The sequence below is a fragment of the Entelurus aequoreus genome, linkage group LG05 (genome assembly GCF_033978785.1).
Source record: "Entelurus aequoreus isolate RoL-2023_Sb linkage group LG05, RoL_Eaeq_v1.1, whole genome shotgun sequence".
In the NCBI taxonomy this organism is placed as follows: Eukaryota; Metazoa; Chordata; class Actinopteri; order Syngnathiformes; family Syngnathidae; genus Entelurus; species Entelurus aequoreus.
Window position 1 is genome coordinate 47,774,524 of NC_084735.1, and position 22,711 is coordinate 47,797,234.

Here is a 22,711-nt window from a genome sequence, read left to right on the forward strand (position 1 = left end):
TGCCACATGTTGTCATTTACATTTTTTTTTTTACTAAGACTTAGCAGCCCTACCTGAGGCAATCCTGGCGAGTAATCAAACCCATTACACCACCAGGTATATTAAGACGTAACTGTGGGTTGAAAACATTTAACTGGTGTAATGTAATGTAATGTAATTAATTTGCCTAATTGTTTTTTTTTACCACATCATGTTTTTGTAGCAGATGCTTCCAAAAGATGAATGCTTTGTATGTGTTGGTTGTAGTCCACCATCATTAACAGGAAAGTTGCTGTTTTGCCATACACAACTACTTTCACATTTCCTTTACTGTAAGTCTAACCACTAAATGCCAGTAGTACTGAGGAGCACATGGTTATCTCATGGGAGTCCCTTTTAAAAAGAGAATATTATCCTGCATAATCCACCTATTGTATTTTTTCGGACTAGAGCGCATTGGTAAACAAACAAAATTATATATATTAGCCGCACTGGACTATAAGCCGCAGATATATACATTATGAAATGAGTTAATTACACAGAAGTTTTTTGTAAATGTTTATTTACATATCTTAATTATTTCCAAATGGTGTCAACATGGCAGTAAAACGGTTGATCAAACAAAACAGAAGTCATCATCACAGACCCACTCGCTGCGGAAGCCAGCTCTCCAATCGGCTAAATGGACTCAATAACTCCACGGTGACGTTTTGGTGAATTTCAATCAATCAAAATGTATTTATATAGCCCTTACTCACAAATATCTCAAAGAGATGGACAAACCACAACAACATCCTTCAATCCTTTAATTTACTGAGGAATTTGAGAAACTGAAACAATAAAAAAATAATGCCATTGTAAGTTAATAATACTAACACAGACACTGGAAAACGTGTTAGCATATTAGCTAATGCTAACGACGCTAGCTTCATTACGATAGCACATACAAATATGCATGAAAATACTCCTACAGACATGGGCCGGTGTAGTAAGTATGAATTGTTTTAGTTAAATTGTAAAACTTACAAACATTGCTTGGACTAAGGAACTCGTCCAAAAGATTGCTCCATATTAAAAACTATAACGCATTATTTCAGTGTCTCTGTTTGTGTTTAATCAAAACGATTGAACACAAAACATAATGGCCATTGGTGAAGAAAAATCCATAAATTAGCCGCACCATTTTATAAGCCGCAGGGTTCAGCGCTTGGGAGAAAAAGTAGCAGCTTGCAGTCCGGAATTTACGGTAATAGGTCATGTTTCTGCTCTTTGAGAGAGGTCATTTATTGTGTCTTTTTTAGAAGCCAAAAAGTTGTCTTTCTGGTTATGCCACAACAGCCAATATTTATCTCCAAAAGGTCTTGGAAGAGGTCTTGTTTAAAAACGTCCAACAAAGAGAGTGTAGCGCCTGATGAATTGTATTTATTTATCATTACCTAATAAGTTACTACTCCTAAGTTACTCCTGCATTTATGTATTCATTACACAATGTTTGTCAATATTTTACTCTTGCATTTACTTTTATGATATATAATATATTTCAATTATTAATTTTTATCTGATTTAAATTTTGTTTATGAGCCATTCCACCAAATTGGTGCCATTTGCTTCTTAAAACTCACAGAATAAGCATTAATGTGTGAGTGTGAATGTTGTCTTTCTGTGTTGGCCCTACGATGATTTGGCGACTTGTCCAGGGTGTACCCCGCCTTCCGCCCGATTGCAGCTGAGATAGGCTCCAGTCACCCCCCGCGACCCCGAGAGGGACAAGTAATAGAAAATGGATGGATGGGTGGTGTTTTCTTTCAACTCTAAATCTGATAATACACATAGTGGACTCCTCAAAATGTTCTTTGGCCCATCTCAGGTAACTTTGTTATTTGTAAGGTTCCTATGACAATATGTGACACATTTTAATAAATACAGTTTGAAAATACATTAAATATAGCCACTAAAAGCATGTTGACACTAAAGAAATAAAAGCACTTGGAGAGTGCAGACCTTAGTAAAAAAAAAAGTACCGGTAATGAATCCAGACTGTGATCCGGCTCTCCCCGTGATGTACTTTATTTCCTTATTCCATTTTTGCCATTATTATATCAGTTTTTGAAGTATGTATATCCGAATAAAAGAAACCTCTTGTTAGTCATCCACTGTCTTTGTCCTTGTGGGTGGAGGCAGGGCCGCTTGCATACACGCACAGAAGTAGAGGCTCGTAATGTACTGTAAACTCAATATAACGTGTTCCTTGTCTTCCATAAAATATAATGACTTGTTTCTTATCCCAATTTAGACATTTCTTGAAAGTCATATGAAAATCTTCCCATAACTTTTTGAGTTATCTACAGTATTTACAGTGCTTCTCTTTTTCCACATTTTTGTTATGTTACAGCCTTATTCCATAATGGAATGAATGAATTTCCATCCTCAAAATTCTACACACACTATCCCATATTGGCAATGTAATAAGATTTTGTTTTAAAAACAAAATAATCAAATGTACAAGCTTGGCACACCTATCTTTGGGCAGTTTCACCCATTCCTCTTTGCAGCACCTCTCAAGCTCCATAAGGTTGGATGGGAAGGATGTCTCTGTACATTGCTGCATTCATCTTATTCTAATCAGGGAGGTGACCAAGAACCCGGTGGTCACTCTGTCAGAGCTACAGCATTCCACTGTGGAGAGAGGAGAACCTTCCAGAAGGACAACCATCTCTGCAGTAAACCACCAATCATCACTGTCGGGGACAGACGGAAGCCATTCCTTTGTAAAAGTTTGCCAAAATTGCACCTGAAAGACTTTCAGACCATGAGAAACAAAACTCGCTGGTCTGATAAGACAAAGATTGAACTCTTGGACGTGAAAACCAGGCATCATGTTTGGAGGAAACCAGGCACCGCTCATCACCAATTATTTTAAAACATTTGCAAAATAACAACAAAAAAACACAACGTTTTCACATTGTCATTATGGGATATTGTCTGTAGAATTTTGAAGACAAAAATAATTTTATTGAATTTTGGAATAAGGCTGTAACATAACAAAATGTGCAAAAAGAGACAACCAGAGAAGGGCTGTGAATACTTTCCGGATGAACCGTATTGCGGAATGAAAAAACAGACTGAACACACTTGTCACTTTTCTCTCTGTGGGTCCACGAGCATACATAGTGACAGAAGTGTAAACGTAAACATAATGTTGTATAAATGATCCGGATCAGGCTCAAAATCTAATCACATGTCGGACATTTCCTAAAAGTTTCATGAATTTGACCATAACTTAATAAGGTAAACCAACAGTAGCGAATACATAACCTCCTGGTTGAGGTAGTGAAGTGAATTGTATTAATATAGCGCTTTTCTCTGGATCTCAAATCGATTTACATAGTGAAACCCATTATTTACATCTTTAAGTTACATTTAAACCAGTGTGGGAAGAGGTGGTTTAAGTGTCTTGCCCAAGGACACAACGGCAGTGACTCGGATGGCAGAAGCGGGAATCGAACCTGGAACTCCCAAGTTGCTGGCAAGGCCGCTCTACCAACCGAGCCACGCCGCCCAGGTAATAATTTAGGTAACGGGACTGTCTTGATATTCTATTTTGTTTTCCAAACATACTTAATTAACCAATCAGGTTTCAAACCACACATGTGCAGTCAATCAGCATAAAAGGAATCCAAGAAACAGGGCACCTGTGCACATTGAGAGGGATTAGTTTTAGTCATCATGCTAAGGACAAAGGAAATCACTCTTGAGCTCAGAAAGAAGGTAATAGTGGCTCAGTGGAAGATTGAGAAGATTATGCTGCAATTGCCAAGCGTTTCACTGTGTCTAGAACCGCTGTTGCCAAGTACAAGGAGACAAGTTCAGTAAGAAACAACCGGGGTGTGGTCGTAAGCGCAAGATTTCAAGAACTCTCGAGAGGAAAATCGTCAGAGATGTCAGCAAAAATCCCCGGACATCTGCCAAGATGAGTGTTGCTGACATGTGTTCTTTAAAACTTCAACTCCAGAAGAGGCCAGATGTGAGGGCTCTTCATCTTGGTGGGCTTCATGGCCATTGTCCGAGAAGAACCCCTTTACTCAAAGAGCTGCACATCACAGCAAGACTAAAGTTTGCCCGTAAACATTTGAAAGATAAAGATGAAAAGGTAAAGGGGGAGATGCTTTCAACACAAAGAACACAGGTAAACATGGTGATTGGAGCATCACGCTTTGGGGCTGTGTTGAACCCTCGGGCCTAGGGAGGCTTGTTCGGGTGCATGGCATCATAAAAAAAGAAAATTATGTTGAAATTATGAGGAATAATATGCAGAAATCTGCTCATAGTCTATCTTTAGGTCGTCGCCGGGCCAATGACCCTAAGCACACATCGAAATTGGTCAAACGGTTCTTTAAGGATACCAAAACAAACGTCCTGGAGTGGCCCGCACAGAGCCCAGACCTCAATCCCATTGAGAATCTATGGGTGGTGCTCAAGGTGAATGTCCATGCTCGGAAACCATGCAACTGGAACAATTTGAAATGGAAGATTGAGCCAAAATCCCCCAGGAGACCTGTGCCAACCTAGTAAAGAACTACTCTTAAGAGGTTTTTGTCAGTTGTGGCTCAGAAAGGTTCAACTATTGACTATTAATGGCCAGGGGGCTAATAATTGTGGACGTCTCATTTTTGCCCTTTATTGTTGTTCATTTTAGTGTAACAATAAAATATTCAAATCCAACTTAGTGGGCTTTTTGTCTGTTATTTTGGAAACAAATGCAATATAAACATTTGCTGTTAATGGTCACTTCCAGAGAGATATTGAGAGTTTTGTCTAATTTCACAAGGGGGCTAATAAATGTTGCCTCAACTCTAAATTACTCCCAAATAACTTTTGAAAAAATTATACTTTGTACATGTATAGGCCACAGATAAGCCACAGGTGCTGAAATATTAAATATTTACACAGGTGCCTTTGTTCATTCACACATTTAACAAAAGAAAAAGTTTGCAACACAGTGTACAGTAGCATACCAGAAAATTAATTGAGCACTGTCTCCATCCTGAAACCGCAGAAGGCGTTTTCTTCGTTGTCGGAAATTAAAAGATTTAAACTTGCTTCGTCCGACATTTTCTCGGCCTCGTTTCCATTTTCGCCTCTGAGCTTGTGTCGCCTGTGTCACACGCAGCAGCCCAGCTTTATGAAACCTGTTGGTGATAATGAATTTCCATTCTGTGCAGCAGCTCTATTTCCTTTTTTGATTGCCAGATCCACTTGATGTCTGCATCATATGCATTCTGTCGTGTCTCCTCCTCATAACGAGGGTGAGTCCATAAAGTGCAAAATGTCTGTCTGAATGATTGTACAGTATTTGATTTCCGTTCTGCAATTTCATCGGTACGATGACACAGGGCTAAATATATTGGCGGCAAATGAAGCTAGTGAACCTGGAAAAATCCATAAATGAGCCACAGCATTGTATATCCTGCAGGGTTTAAAGCGTGAGAAAAAAGCCACGTGTATTGTCCGAATATTCTGATAATTGCAGGGACATGCCAAAAGGGCACATTAAAATTAAATGAGCTCTGCTTTTGCATGGTGAACTGTGTGTAAACATGTGATGTTCCTCGAGGTAACTTGTTACGCATGTCTGAAACAAATAAACCATTATCAATCAATCAATCAATCAATGTTTATTTATATAGCCCTAAATCACAAGTGTCTCAAAGGGCTGTACAAGCCACAACGACATCCTCGGTACAGAGCCCACATACGGGCAAGGAAAAACTCACCCCAGTGGGACGTCGGTGAATGACTATGAGAAACCTTGGAGAGGACCGCATATGTGGGTAACCCCCCCCCCCCCCCCCTCTAGGGGAGACCGAAAGCAACGGATGTCGAGTGGGTCTGACATAACATTGTGAAAGTCCAGTCCACAGTGGATCCAACACATCAGCGGGAGTCCAGTCCACAGCGGGGCCAACAGGAAACCATCCCGAGCGGAGACGGGTCAGCAGCGCAGAGATGTCCCCAACCGATGCACAGGCTAGTGGTCCACCCGGGGTCCCGGCTCTGGACAGCCAGCACTTCATCCATGGCCACCGGACCTATGCAACTCCCCCTCGCAAGGGACAGGGGAGAAGAGGAGTGAAGAAAAGAAACGGCAGATCAACTGGTCTAAAAAAGGGGGGGTCTATTTAAAGGCTAGATTATACAAATGAGTTTTAAGATGGGACTTAAATGATTCTACTGAGGTAGCATCTTTAACTGTTACCGGGAGGGCATTCCAGAGTACTGGAGCCCGAATAGAAAACGCTCTATAGCCCGCAGACTTTTTTTTGGCTCTGGGAATCACTAATAAGCCGGAGTTCTTTGAACGCAGATTTCTTGTCGGGACATATGGTACAATACAATCGGCGAGATAGGCTGGAGCTAGACCGTGTAGTATTTTATATGTAAGTAGTAAAACCTTAAAGTCGCATCTTAAGTGCACAGGAAGCCAGTGCAGGTGAGCCAGTATAGGCGTAATATGATCAAACTTTCTTGTTTTTGTCAAAAGCCTTGCAGCCGCATTTTGTACCAACTGTAATCTTTTAATGCTAGACATAGGGAGGCCCGAAAATAATACGTTACAGTAATCGAGACGAGACGTAACGAACGCATGAATAATGATCTCAGCGTCGCTAGTGGACAAGATGGAACGAATTTTAGCGATATTACGGAGATGAAAGAAGGCCGTTTTAGTAACACTCTTAATGTGTGACTCAAACGAGAGAGTTGGGTCGAAGATAATACCCAGATTCTTTACCGAGTCTCCTTGTTTAATTGTTTGGTTGTCAAATGTTAAGGTAGTATTATTAAATAGATGTTGGTGTCTAGCAGGACCGATAATCAGCATTTCCGTTTTCTTAGCGTTGAGTTGCAAAGAGTTAGCGGACATCCATTGTTTAATTTCATTAAGACACGCCTCCAGCTGACTACAGTCCGGCGTGTTGGTCAGCTTTAGGGGCATGTACCACTGATCGCTGTGCAAACAATAACATTGCAATTCTGCTTAGCTTTCGCATTATAAATGATTATGGTTGATGTTGTCGTCTGGCTTTCAGGCAAAGCCATGGACTGATCTTCCTTCAGGGAATCTCCCAGTCATCAGAGAAACTCGGTGTAAGGGAGGACAATTGACAAATTACAGCACCACAATCTACACAAAATCAGAATGGCTCGCTCCGACACACATTTTCTAATTTGGCAGTGTACATAAAAATGACAGTGATGTCTTGGTTTTCATTAGTAATCCGAGCCAAAAGGTCCAGCAAACACAGAATCGTACAAAAACTGAGTAAACTTTTCCCATATCATGCTTCAAAGTTAGCAGCTTCTTTTGGCCTGAATTAAGAATTTTCAGTTATTAAAATGGCTAATTGGACTAAAACTATCAATACTACAGTAGTATTTGGCACTAAATGAGACCAACCAATCAAAGCGTGGTGTTTAGTATCATGGTCACTGATTGCCTTATGCTCAACCAGCATCTAAAGTATAATAGTGATTATTCTTGCTAAATTATATTCAGAAGATTTTTTAATTCTCGAGCTATTAAAATATTTGATTCATAATGAATCATTCCTACTTTTTGAAAATTATTTTACAACGGTTAGGCCTGGAACAAATTAACTGCGACGAACGAGAGTTGACTGTAATCCATTTCAGATGTCCAACAATATATAACACAAAAAAACAATATATAACACAAAACACAGCTATAAAACAATTATAGTTCTACACGCAGAAAATAAGGTGAAATACATATAAATAAGTGACATGGATAAATTAACATTCGCCTTGAAGACTTAAAGGGAAGTGCACTTTTTTGGGTATTTTGCATCATCCACAAAACTTATGTAAGACAAGAACGTATGTTTTTTTTTTTTAATTTTATGCATTCTAATTAGTAAATAAATGCTATCAAAATCAAGTTTGCAATGAAGCCAATGGGAGTGGCTTTATTCTGCCTATAAAGCGTTCTAAAAACAGCTAAACACCTCCATCTAGGTTTTATATATACACTGTAAGTAAATATGTAATGTAGTAACAGGCACATTTATAATAAGATGTAATATTTACGTATTTTGATCATTTTAAGCATTCGGCAGCGCATTCATTTTAAAAACGCATCACAACGTGTGCTTTTTTCCAACATCACTGATTTCTACGAGAGCCAACAAACAAAACAAAACATCACTTACAATGTCTGCTGTCATTAGATGCCGACTGCTAGGATGTTCATATATTCCCGTTTAGATGAAGAATGACTCATAATGCTCGCGAAGAAAAAAGGAGGGTGGAACCAATTGCAGATCAAGTGTCTTTTAATGTCTTTCTCAACATTTTTGGGTCTAAATTGGATGCCAAAGTTGACCAACTTGTCAGATTATGTCTTAATCATGTTACTATCCAAATGAGAGGCATTATTTATGATATACAATAAGCTTTCGAGCTCCGAGGCGTGAAAGCAGCTCATTGCAGCCGCTGATGTCAAACAGCAGCACAAGCGGTCAGCTCCCTCTGATCACGACATGACTACAAATAGTTTATCCATGTTAGCACTTATAATAACAATTTGGTCAATATTCAAGTCACAAAATATAAATTAGTATTTTTGGATGTTTTTTTAGAGGGATTTATGGACGGAACAGAGGACCTCTCATTGACTCCGTTATAAGCTGACTTTTTTTTACGTTTATTCACGATTTAGAATGCATTAAAAAAAACACATCCGTCGTCCTGTCTCTCATAATGATTGTGAACGATAGGAAAAATTAAAAAAAAAAGTGCAGTTCCCTTTTAAACTCTTAGCAAATGTAGAGATGACAAAGAGGGCTTTCTACTTTGCTACATGTCCTGTCTTAAATTAAATAGTGTTACTCACCTTCTTTATCAAAGTGCTGGCACATGAAACTTTCTTTAGCTCAATGGTGGATTTTTTTTTAAATTTACTTAATGAAATAGCACACACATCGTGGTGTGGCCCTGTTAGTTCAAAGGATAAATAACATGCAATATGTATGTCTGTGTACCAAAGATAATGACCGTGCAGTTTGTTGAGTCAGGACTCCAACCATACATCCATTTTCTACCGCTTGTCCCTTTTGGCGTAGCGGTAGAGCTGGCTGGAGCCTATCCCAGCTGCATTGGGGCGCCATCTCATTGCAGGTATACACAGATAGACAGACAACATTCACACTCACATTCACATTGAAATCATCTAACAGAGCATCTGCAGCTTTTCTGTATTTTCATGGATAAATGTTCGTCGTTTGGACGTTTGTGTTTGTGGCTACATGCCATGAACGCTGGTTAAGTCTTCTTGTGTTATGGACTGTGCAGCGGGGCTGACTCGCTGGGTCGCTTACAAAGCGGTAGGACATGTTTAATGGTTTGTTTCTCTGATTTGGTCATCCGCTTCCTCTCTTTCGCACTAATATTCTCAGTTGTGGTGTTTGGAGGGCAGGATCAATATCTGAGCGGCGCTCAAACGAAGCAGGAACAACGAGCAACCATATGTTGAATCAACACCAGTAGTTAATACTATGATCATTGTTTGTTACAAAAATACATGTGGGATATAAATAATAATGGAAGTATAAGTGTTTGTATATAGTATTTTATTGGTACAAATGTTTAACCAACACGTGTACAGGGATATTTTACAACGGTTTGTCTATGTCTTTACTGTGTATATATTTGAACTGTGTTCATGATGTGTACAAAGTGTATTTATAATATGTTGTGTAAAGGGAATTTCGTATTTCTATGAAGCTTAAGATCAGAGCCCGATGTCTCCTGGTTTTACTACATCTTGTATTTGAGATTGTTTATAGGGTTAGGGCAAATAAGTGCTCAACTTCAGCCTAAACCCTTTCGGTCTGTAAAGTTGTCAATTTATGAATGTAAAACTGTTTATTTTGTTGACCACTGACTGAATAAATAATAAACTAACTAACTCTTTATTGCTCAAACGGCACAACCCTGTGATAAATACTACTTCAATCGGGCTCTTAACTCAAATTATGCTTCCAATTCAAAGCAAAACAAAAACTCGAGAGACTACTATTACCTCAAATTACTTGTAAATTGAGGTAACACCGTATTTGGTAATCCCCTTCCATGTTTGAGAACAAGTAATGATGCATGCTGTCTTGAGGAATGCTGCTTTATAAGGGTGTAACGGTACGTGTATTTGTATTGAACCGTTTCGGTATGGGGGGTTCGATTCGGATTGGAGGTGCACCGAAAGAGTTTCCACACAGACATATTAAGCAGCGCACCGCACGGACGGACATAAGTAGCGTACCGCACGTTGTGTAAACAATGCACACTGAGGCACAACACACGGCATGCTAGCAACGATCGGGCTACGACAATTTGCAAAAGCCAGAGCTGGAAGACCCTCCTGCCTCGTTAAGATCTCCCGTTTGGGAACACTTTGGCTTCGCGGTACGATACAACAACGGAGGACGAGAGGTGGACAAAGCGAAAGTGGTTTCCGACATTGTTCAGCAGCAGTAGGGTATGCTTCTGGCAACACGTCAAACATGCTAACCCATTTGAAGCGGCACCACTCTCGAGTGAACATTGCTTCAACGAAGAGAAAGAGGAGCGTGGTGCAAACACAGCTCCCCACCGCATTCAAGCAGCATCTCCTCGGCAAGTCAGACAGACAAATGCCGTTGGTGTTTTTATAGCAGCAGATTTAAGACCATATTGCATTAAAAAGTATATTTTGACCCACTTCTATGGTGGAAGAACAATGAGCCATATATCCTCTTACTGCCAAGTTAGCCAGGCACTACCTTGCCATACCTGCTACCTCTGTGCCCAGCGAAAGGGTATTTTCCACAGCTGGAGACATTGTGCCTGCAAGCAGGTCTGCTCTTTCTGCAGACAATGTGGATAAACTGACTTTTCTGGCAAATAAACATGAAGTATGAGTGAAAGTCACCAGGGTTAAAGGCTGGGGGGGAAAAAGAAAAGTTAATCTGAGGCTGAGTTGACTTGAAACGGTTTAATGTTGCACTTTTTATCTGTAGAAGAAAAGTTTTGTCATTTTATTTAATCTGAGCAACAACTTGAAGCAGTTTAATGTTGCACTTTATTTGTAGAAAGGTTTTGTTAAGAAACCAATTCTGAGCCTTATCTTATTTAGTTTTTATTTGATATATGTTGACCACATTAACCCTGGCAATGGACCCTGTGTGTATATGTATGTTATTGTTATCCTTAGCATTCATGACTGCCTGCTGTTGCACTGATCAGCCTAGTGGTGGCTCACATCCATCACACACAGAGCTATTTCTATTTTTGGGCAGAATTATTATAGTGTTCCCAATGTTAAAAGGATAAAGCTATTGTTTACAAATTTGGTAAATAAATAACCAGGAAGTGTACATTTTGTTGTTTTCTTACTGTACCGAAAATGAACTGAACCTTGACCTCTAAACCGAGGTACGTACCGAACCGAGATTTTTGTGTACCGTTACACCCTTACTGCTTTATGTTGTTATTTTATTAATACCACCATGGCTGGTCATGCTTTTGAAAAACAAAACAAACAAAAAACAGAAAGTCAAAGGAAAAGTAAACCAACAAAGATCTGAATCATTATGCTTTTATCTTTAGTGCCATTAACAACTGTGATACATTATACTGCAGCAAGTGTTGCAAAAAAGATCAGCAAAACGCACATTTTTAATTTTTCCTTCTAAACTTTTTGAGAAGAGATGTTGCACGATTTACTGCAATCTTGCGTGGAGTGGGACGATCGGCTTTGGAAGTTCTCACTGTTCTTTATTTTCATAGAGGAATCTGACCAGATTTTGAAAGATAATGTAGGGATGAGTCCACATCTCAGTTAACTGTGTAATGTAATTCAACAATAGAACAAATCAGATGATTCATATTCACTTCCAAATATCCTTAACCCATTGGTTCTCAATTATTCATTAGCCATGCCCCCCCCCCCCAGAGAACATGATTTTTTCCACGTCCTCGCTGAAGTGAAATACAATTGAGAACCTGATTATAATTATATATTGAACTGTACAAACCCATGTATTAGCTGCTGCCACTTTAATCTAGGGGTGTCTTACAATATTTGATGATTCAACGATTTGATTTGTAGGACTCCGATTCGACTATCAATTTCGCAAAATGAGTGCCCGTGACCCCCCCATCGAGTAATGCTACCTCAGCCCTAAGTTGTCGTTCCCTCAAACAGGGGGTCTCCTTCGCAGGTTCATCTCTAGAAACCCTGTTTCCACTTTTACTTCCTCGATAGTCAAAGTTAATCGTCTTCTCGGCACTGTGCTCGAGCCCAAGCCGACCTCAGTAAAGGACCTCACTAAACCATCCAATCCCTATCTACCGCGTGCGTTTATTGGAGTGTCTTAGATATTTTTCCTTTAGGTGTAAATAGTGCAAATGAGATCTGTATTTTTAATGACTCCATAGGACGTTACCGACACCTGGTGACCAGTGTATAGTACTACATATCTAAATCTATTTTTTTTAAAAACCCACCATATATTCTGCTCATCATCAACGAGGCATCGACAATGAGCTAAGTCTTTTGACTATGAAAATCTGGAGTAGAAAACAGCCCTGACTATAAAAGGCAACAACTTAAAATAATTTTAAAGTTAAAGGGGAACTGTACTTTTTGGGGAATTTTGCCTATCATTCACAATCCTTATGACAGAAAAGAACACACATGTCTTTTTTTTTTTAGAATTCTAAAGACAAGAACAAAAACGCTTGCCAGATGTGGCTAATGGGAGTCAACACTGTAGCTTTGAAAGTCCTCCAAAACAACTTCAAAACCCTCAATGAACATTTTATTTACACTCTGCAAGTATATATATATATATATATATATATATATATATATATATATATATATATATATATATATATATATATATATATATATACTACCGTTCAAAAGTTTGGGGTCACATTGAAATGTCCTTATTTTTGAAGGAAAAGCACTGTACTTTTCAATGAAGATAACTTTAAACTAGTCTTAACTTTAAAGAAATACACTCTATGCATTGCTAATGTGGTAAATGACTATTCTAGCTGAAAATGTCTGGTTTTTGGTGCAATATCTACATAGGTGTATAGAGGCCCATTTCCAGCAACTATCACTCCAGTGTTCTAATGGTACAATGTGTTTGCTCATTGGCTCAGAAGGCTAATTGATGATTAGAAAACCCTTGTGCAATCATGTTCACACATCTGAAAACAGTTTAGCTCGTTACAGAAGCTACAAAACTGACCTTCCTTTGAGCAGATTGAGTTTCTGAAGCATCACATTTGTGGGGTCAATTAAACGCTCAAAAGGGCCAAAAAAAAGAGCACTTTCATCTGAAACTCGACAGTCTATTCTTGTTCTTAGAAATGAAGGCTATTCCACAAAATTGTTTGGGTGACCCCAAACTTTTGAACGGTAGTGTATATATCGTTTTTTTAATGTAGTAGCAGATGCATTCATAACAACATATAATATGTACAATATTTACAGTATTTCACATTTATTTCAGTGCCCGCAGCAGCACACTTTTGAATTCCAGCAATAATTGTGTGTTCCTACTTCTGGAAACAAACGCGTATGTTTACTAATCATGGCAGACTTCGTAATAGACAAGAAGGATGACTATTTTTGAACAAATGAGGATTCACAACCTTATGTTTTTGAACCTGAATATACAGAGGATGAACTGCTGGGTATAGAAGCTTAGCGAGGACGAAAAGAGGGTAAAATGTTGGAGTAGACGGAAGGCGCGAGTGAGGACCAAAATGACTTAAAGGAAAACTGCAATTCTTTTGGAACTTTGCCTATCGTTCACAATCATTATGAAAGACATGACGAGGGATTGATTTGTTTTTATGCATTCTAAATATTAAATAAACGTAAATAAAAGCGCCACTATTTTGCCCATAAAATCCAATAAATAACCATTCGAAAAGCGCCAACAGTACTCCATTTACATTTTGTGACTGAAATATTAACCAAGTGTTAAAGATGCTGTTATTATAAGTGCTAAGGCAAACAAACTATTTATAGCAGCGACGTAATTATTTCCATGTGTGCCTATGTTTACATCATCGAGTTGTCTGCTGTTTCCTCGCTTCCCTGCTCCCTGTAAATTTATTCCATCTATCCATCCATCCATTTGCTACCGCTTGACACTTTCGGGGTCGCGGGGGTGCCTATCTCAGCTGCTCATAGGCGGAAGGCGGGGTACATCCTGGACAAGTCGCCACCTATTATAGATCATAAATCATGCATCTCACCTGGAAAGTAGATGGCCCAAGAATATAATCCAAATAGTTTGTACACTTTGACAGCCATTTAGGACCCACAAATGGCCAGAATGACACAAAAAGACGCTTACTCCCCCCTAGCCCCCACCCCGTTTCCTCATGAGGATTATGAGACATTCTTCACTTAAAATGGAATATATGACATCCCAGCAGTCGGCATCCTAATGACAGCAGACCTTGTACAGTAAGTGGTGTTTTATTATGTTTGTTGGCTCTCATAAATTCTGCTGTGAGCAGAAATCATTGATGAAGAAAAAAAAGCAAAGGTCGTGATGACTTTTTTAAATGAATACATTGCATATGTTTATAATGATCAAAATATGTAAATATTCAATGTTATTATAAATGTGCCTGTTACTACATAACATATATACTTACACAATGTATATAAAACCCTAATGGAGGTGTTTGGATGCTTTTTTAGGAGCTCTATAGGCAGAATTGAACCGCTCCATCAAATGTATTTATTATTTAGAATGCATTAAAAATAAATCCATCCGTTGTCATGTTTCTCATAATTTTGTGAACAATTTGTGAAATTCATAATAAGAGTGCAGTGCTCCTTTAATGGTGTACGTGTGAAACTTGGAGGCAATTTTTGCAAACATAAATTAAGTGCTTACCCAAAATCAACTGCCTCCCCAGAAACACAGCTACTCATTGCCCCCCCTCAATGGACGGATCCAAGATGTCACCAAAGAGGCCCACAGATGACAGGGATGGGTGGGAGGGAGCTGGAAAGGAGGCAAATCATTTCCTCCATTCGGCCATCAGAGCCAGCATCCTGTCAAGCCTCTCGGCCATAGAAATCTCCATGGGGTTCGTATTTGGCTGGAGTATTCTGTCAGGAAGTAGAGGTGATGAACCCCAAGATGCAGAGATGCCAGCCTTGGTGCAGGAAAACATGATTTTAATGTCCAAAAAATGCAAGGAAAACACGAAACAGAAACCAGGAAACAGGCAAACTTGAGACAGCAAACAGGAACCAGGAATAGGGATGTCCGATAATGGCTTTTTTGCCAATATCCGATATTCCGATATTGTCCAACTCTTAATTACCGATACTGATATCAACCGATAACGATATATACAGTCGCGGAATTAACACATTATTATGCCTAATTTGGACAACCAGGTATGGCGAAGATAAGGTCATTTTTAAAAATAATAATAAAATAAAGTAAGATAAATAAATTAAAAACATTTTGTTGAATAAAACAGAAAGTAAAACAATATAAAAACAGTTACATAGAAACTAGTAATTCATGAAAATGAGTAAAATTAACTGTTAAAGGTTAGTACTATTAGTGGACCAGCAGCACACACAATCATGTGTGCTTATGGACTGTATCCCTTGCAGACTGTATTGATATATATTGATATATAATGTAGGAACCAGAATATTAATAACAGAAAGAAACAACCCTTTTGTGTGAATGAGTGTAAATGGGGGAGGGAGGTTTTTTGGGTTGGTGCACTAATTGTAAGTGTATCTTGTGTTTTTTATGTTGATTTAATAATAAAAAAAAAAAAAAACAACAACAAAAAAACGATACCGATAATAAAAAAACGATACCGATAATTTCCGATATTACATTTTAAAGCATTTATCGGCCGATAATATCGGCAGGCCGATGTTATCGGACATCTCTAACCAGGAACCAAGGAGAACTGGAGACAGCGAACAGCCGGAAGCGTTCAGCATCCAGGAACAGCTCACAGTCTACAGCATACAGCTAGTAATACTCCAGCACTGACTGGAGGGACAGGCAGATATAAATAGGAGCCTGATTGGCAATTGCCACCAGGTGTGCCAGACTGCCAATCAGGTACAGGTGAGGGAAACAAGCGCTCAGGGAGACATGCAGAAAAAGGAACCAAAATAAGAGCGCTGACAGGAAATAGAACAAACACAGAGAAGAAAACAAAACATAACCAAACTGTCAGTGAGAATCCTGACATAGATACTGTAATATGATTGTTCATGTTTTTCAGTCAGTACAGATTGGTGTCCTGTCGCATTGTGTTGTGCATTACAAACTCAAAAGCCTAATAGCTGCAGACGCAGAAACTAGATTATGGCAAATCCCGTAGCATGTCGTTGCAAGGCGATGTGTTACTACGCAAGAAAAACAGTACCGCAGTGTTTGCTCTTACAATAAGGATGTCGCTACAGCTTGGTTATTGTACAGGTTATGGAACGTAATCAAGTATTGTTGGCAAATTTTGGATGCATTTTAAAGTGGCAAAACGTATTGATCCCATTAACTGCATTGCCAGCCACCTAGAACAAGCTGATTTTTACAAAATAGAATGCAAAAAAAAAAAAAGACGGGTGTTCTTGTCTCTTATTATTATTGTGAACGAAAGGCGAAATTCCCAAAAAAGTGCAGTTCCTCTTTAAGTTTGAACTCATTTTCTAACATTTAAACTGGTCAAAACATTGATCACATGTCAGCTCCATCATTAATTTTACATCCATCCATCCATCTTCATCCGCTTATCCGAGGTCGGGTCGCGGGGGCAGCAGCCTAAGCAAGGAAGCCCAGACTTCCGTCTCCCCAGCCACTTCGTCCAGCTCCTCCCGGATGATCCCGAGGCGTTCCCAGGCCAGCCGGGAGAGATAGTCTTCCCAACGTGTCTTGGCTCTTCCCCGTGGCCTCCTACCGTTTGGACGTGCCTGAAACACCTCCCTATGGAGACGTTCGGGTGGCATCCTTACCAGATGCCCGAACCGCCTCATCTGGCTCATCTCGATGTGGAGGAGCAGCGGCTTTACTCTGAGCTCCTCCCGAATGACAGAGCTTCTCACCCTATCTCTAAGGGAGAGCCCCGCCACCCGGCAGAGGAAACTCATTTCGGCCGCTTGTACCCATGATCTTGTCCTTTCGGTCATGACCCAAAGCTCATGACCATAGGTGAGGACGGGAACGTAGATCAACCCGTAAATTGAGAGCTTTGCCTTGTGGCTCAGCTCCTTCTTCACCACAACGGATCGATAGTGTCTGCATTACGGAAGACGCCGCACCGATCCGCCTGTCGATCTCACGATCCACTCTTCCCTCACTCGTGAACAAGACTCTGAGGTACTTCAACTCCTCCACTTGGGGCAAGATCTCCTCCCAAACCTAGAGATGGCACTCCACCCTTTTCCGGGCGAGAACCATGGACTCGGACTTGGAGGTGCTGATTCCCATCCCAGTCGCTTCACACTTGGCTGCGAACCGATCCGGTGAGAGCTGAAGATCTTGGCCAGATGAAGCCATCAGGACCACATCATCTGCAAATAGCAGAGACCTAATCCTGCAGCCACCAAACCAGATACCCTCAATGCCCTGACTGCGCCTAGAAATTCTGTCCATAAAAGTTATGAACAGAATCGGTGACAAAGGGCAGCCTTGGCGGAGTCCAACCCTCACTGGAAACGGGTCCGACTTACAATGCAGACCAAGCTCTGACACTGATTATACAGGGAGCGGACCGCCACAATAAGACAGTCTGTTACCCCGTACTCTCTGAGCATACCCCACAGGACTTCCCGGGGTACACGGTCAAATGCCTTCTCCAAGTCCACAAAGCACATGTAGACTGGTTGGGCAAACTCCCATGCACCCTCAAGGACCCTGCCGAGAGTATAGAGCTGGTTCACAGTTCCATGACCAGGACGAAAACCACACTGTTCCTCCTGAATCCGAGGTTCGACTATCCTGGCGTAGCCTCCTCTCCAATACACCTGAATAGACCTTACCGGGAAGGCTGACGAGTGTGATCCCACGATAGTTGGAACACACCCTCCGGTTCCCCTTCTTAAAGAGAGGAACCACCACCCCGGTCTGCCAATCCAGAGGTACCGCCCCCGATGTCCACGCGATGTTGCAGAGTCTTGTCAATCAAGACGGCCCCACAGCATCCAGAGCCTTAAGGAACTCCGGGCGGATCTCATCCACCCCCGGGGCCTTGCCACCGAGGAGCTTTTTAACTACCTCGGCAACCTCAGCCCCAGAAATAGGAGAGCCCACCACAGATTTCCCAGGCACTGCTTCCTCATAGGAAGACATGCTGGTAGGATTGAGGAGGTCTTCGAAGTATTCCCTCCACCGATCCACAACATCCGCAGTCGAGGTCAGTAGAACACCATCCCCACCATACACAGTGTTGACAGTGCACTGCTTCCCCTTCCTGAGGCGGAGGATGGTGGTCCAGAATCGCTTCGAAGTTGTCCGGAAGTCGTTTTCCATGGCTTCCCCGAACTCCTCTCATGTCCGAGTTTTTGCCTCCGCGACCGCTGAAGCCGCACACCGCTTGGCCTGTCGGTACCTGTCTGCTGCCTCCGGAGTTTTATGAGCCAAAAGAGCCCGATAGGACTTTTTCTTCAGCTTGACGGCATCCCTCACCGCTGGCGGGTTCTAGGATTACCGCCACGACAGGCACCAACCACCTTGCGGCCACAGCTCCAATCTGCCGTCTCAACAATAGAGGTACGAAACATCGTCCACTCGGACTCAATGTCCAGCGCCTCCCTCGTAACATGTTTAAAGTTCTTCTGGAGGTGGGAATTGAAACTCTCTCTGACAGGAGACTCTGCCAGGCGTTCCCAGCAAACCCTCACAATGCGTTTGGGCCTGCCAGGTCTGTCTGGCATCCTCCCCCACCATTGCAGCCAACTCACCACCAGGTGGTGATCGGTAGAAAGCTCCGCCCCTCTCTTCACCCGAGTGTCCAAAACATGAGACCGCAAATCTGATGACACAACTACAAAGTCGATCATGGAACTGCGGCCTAGGTTGCCCTGGTGCCAAGTGCACATATGGACACCCTTATGTTTGAACATGGTGTTTGTTATTGACAATCTGTGACGAGCACAAAAGTCCAATAACAAAACACCACACATCCGGGCGGCCATTCTTCCCATTCACACCTCTCCAGGTTTCAGATCAGATCAGATCAGAGAGGTCTTTATTGTCATTGCACAAGTACAACGAAACTTTGTTTTCATGTTTCACTGTCGTTGCCAACATGAGCGTTGAAGTCCCCCAGTAGAACGAGGGAATCGCCCGGTGGAGCACTCTCCAGTACTCCCTCGAGTGAATCCAAAAAGGGTGTGTACTCTGAGCTGCCGTTTGGCGTGTAAGCGCAAACAACAGTCAGCACCAGTTCCCCCAACCGAAGGCGGAGGGAAGCTACCCTCTCGTCCACTGGGTTGAACTCCAACGTGCAGGCTTCGAGCCGGGGGGCAACAAAAATTGCCACCCCAGTCCGTCGCCTCTCACTGCTGGCAACGCCAGAGTGGAAGAAAGTCCAGCACCTCTCAAGAGAACTGGTTCCAGAGCCCTCGAAGTGAGTCCGACTATTTCTAGCCAAAACTTCGCCACCTCACGCACTAGCTTAGGCTCCCCCCCCACCCCAGCGAGGTGACGTTCCACGTCCCAAGAGCTATCTTATGTAGCCGAGGATCGGACCGCCAAGTGCTCTGCTTTCAGCTGCTGCCTAGCTCACACTGCACCCTACCTCTATTGCCCCTGCTCTGGGTGGTGAGCACAATGGAGGGGGGACCCACGTTGCCTCTTCGGGCTGTGCCCGGCCGGGCCCCATGGGGACAGGTCCGGCCAACAGGCACTCGCCATCGTGCCCCACCTCCGGTCCTGGCTCCAAAGGGGGGCCCCGGTGACCCGCGTCCGGGCGAGGGAAAACTGGGTCCTTTGTTTGTGTTCATTTTACAAAAAGGTAGTGGTTTATTGACATAACTGGTATGGAGGTCTCTAAATACCTTCTTAATTTATTTGGTTTCATATTGTCCACTGACAGGTTTTAGGCCTAAAACACTCTTTCCTCATTTCTTACTGTATTCATAGTAAACCCCAAGGGCTATGTATTAGGGATGCAATGGTACGCTGTAAAATGCAGGTCCGCCCTGCATGGAACAATCTGCCCTTATGGACAATAGGTTTTAGCTTTTGTCATTCATTTTACATTTTGTGCGCATGCATGTGCATGTGTGTGTGTGCACTTGTGCTGGTACCAAAAAGCTCTCACTGCGGCTTTCAAGTATAGTTGTGCCTCTCCCAACTTATCCCACTTTACCCCCTCACATGGTAAAGATGAAAAAAATCTAGATTTATTGCCAGCATTAGTAGAATATTTGAAAGACAGCAATTTAAAGAAGCACATGCTTAAGTCAAATCTGTTGAATGGTCCTGGCGAGAGACAGCTGTCACCACTCCACTGCAGTATACCTTTTTGCTTTAATAAATCCCGCCCACAATGTGGACTTGCAGGTCAAACTATGTGACGGAACTGTTGGTCCAGACTGGTAGATAAAATTTACCTATTGAAGAAATGTGTTTTTTTATTTATACTTAAATCATTTTTAATCATACGTTTTATGTGTTTTGTCTGATTCAACTCAGATATATCATGCACTGAAAACCTTAACCGAGACTTTTGAATTTGTATTTTTGTTATGGTTTAACAGGGGAAGGTGACGGCAACAGACTCTAGAGGGAAGTAATGTTAAAGGATTTATTATATATATAAATAGGCTATATATATAATCATAAAACAATAATAATATACTAACTAAGGAAATGAAGTGTGACAAAATCCAAGAGTGTGTATGGTGTAAGGCTGTGTGTTGTAGATTAGCTGTTGAGTGTTACCGTAAATGTTGAACGAGATACAAGGAAGTCCAGGGGAGAGAGAAGTCTACAGGTCAGAGTCCAAAGCCAGGGAAGTCAAGGATCGAGGGAGGCAGTCAGAGTCCAGAGGGAGATCCGGGGAAAAGTGAGACGCACAGCTCACTTTCAAGGCGACGGAAAGACAGAGAGAGCAGGATTGCATCAAGCAGGATGATCGCTTACTGTACGCCAACAGAAGATTATATTCCGGCGCCGGCATGCCAAGTTGTCCAGGCTTATGAAGGCACCTCCTTCATTACAGGCAGGTGTGCTGATTGCCGGTAAATGATTGCAGCTGGAGGCTGCTGCAGGGCGGAGATGTGCACGGCGCGTCCCTGGATGTGCGCTGCGGCCGTGGGCGTGTCCCGAGGTGCGACAAAAAGAGCGCAAGGATGAGGGCGCATTCCAATGCGCCCTGGCCGTGACAATTTTCTCACAAAATAAGTTGTTATCCACAATTTGTGGATACAAACTTTCTGGAAAGATCATTGAACTTGTTTTATGATGGGACACATTGTTATTTTGCATTACCTCAAATCAGAACTGCACTTTAATGTATTTACATTAAATATAAATTATTTGAGGTAGTAAATGTCCGACATTTGGGTCACTGCTTGCCATTAAGGTGGTATGGTGCGTCCCGCTGCCAAATCACGTGTGATAAGTATTGGTGTATACACAGTGGCGGGACGTGCGTTTCCCACCTAGGCCTTCAGTGATGTCCGACTTCAATGATTACCTCTCTAAATACCATAATTGATGTCACCACATGACCATTGCTGGAGAAATACTATACAGAAACACATTTACGCATTACTGGGTATTGTACAAAACAGGTTATTTTCCGGCGCATTTAAAAATCAATAAACCCGCATCAGCAATTAAAACATATCTTATGTGGTACTGTCAAAATTAAAATTGCAAAAAAACATATTAAACGTGACAAATAAAGAAACACAATATCTGAACTCACATTTCATCGCCGGGACAGCTGAGCTAGCTTCCGGGGTTGGCTGACATCGTCTCACAAGATGTAGTTTCTCTTTAAATATCCTTCTTGAAAATGGCCTTGCAAATACATGTGTTGTCTTGTCTAATCATAAAAGATGCAGACGAGGCGTGTTGGCTGAGTTCTTAAAGTTTACTCCTCAGCGTGCTCATCGATAACATCAAGCTGCCGGCATGTCTACATTCAACAACCTAAACGGGGCTACTGCGCATGCTCTTCACTACTGTGGCATGCTGGGTAATGGAGATCTAGTGTTACCTAGCTCATAACATCACAATATATATCTTCCTTAGGCCAGCTAGAAGGCTTTACTGACAACAACTTGTGATCTGATTGGCTATCGCAACTGTCTATCAACTGTATGTCCCCGATCGCTTACAGTGCACAGACGCCCGCATTGTTGATTCTGAAGGCCTCCGGCAGATTTGGTACAGCATGGCAACATAAGCTAGCTGAATTCTGATTGGATTCAAACTCTATAACCTAAAAACAACAGCACTGGAAGGAGCGTAATATGACATGAAGAGAATATTAATCATTTTAGATATTTAGGGAAAGTAAATCAAAAAATACTTTTATCTTTAATTATGATCATGATTTCTGGTTATGTTAGGCCAGCAGAGAAGGCCTTGCTGGCCCTGACGGCACACCACCGTGTATACAAGTAGTCAAGGAATAAGAG

The 22,711-nt window shown here is 41.6% G+C and overlaps 1 protein-coding gene across 8 annotated transcripts in view; it reads left to right on the forward strand.

Moving 5' to 3' along the window:
- Window positions 1–22,711, forward strand: part of ntm (neurotrimin) — a 527,618-nt gene that overhangs the window by 441,662 nt on the left and 63,245 nt on the right. The gene's annotated exons all lie outside the window — the stretch shown is intronic.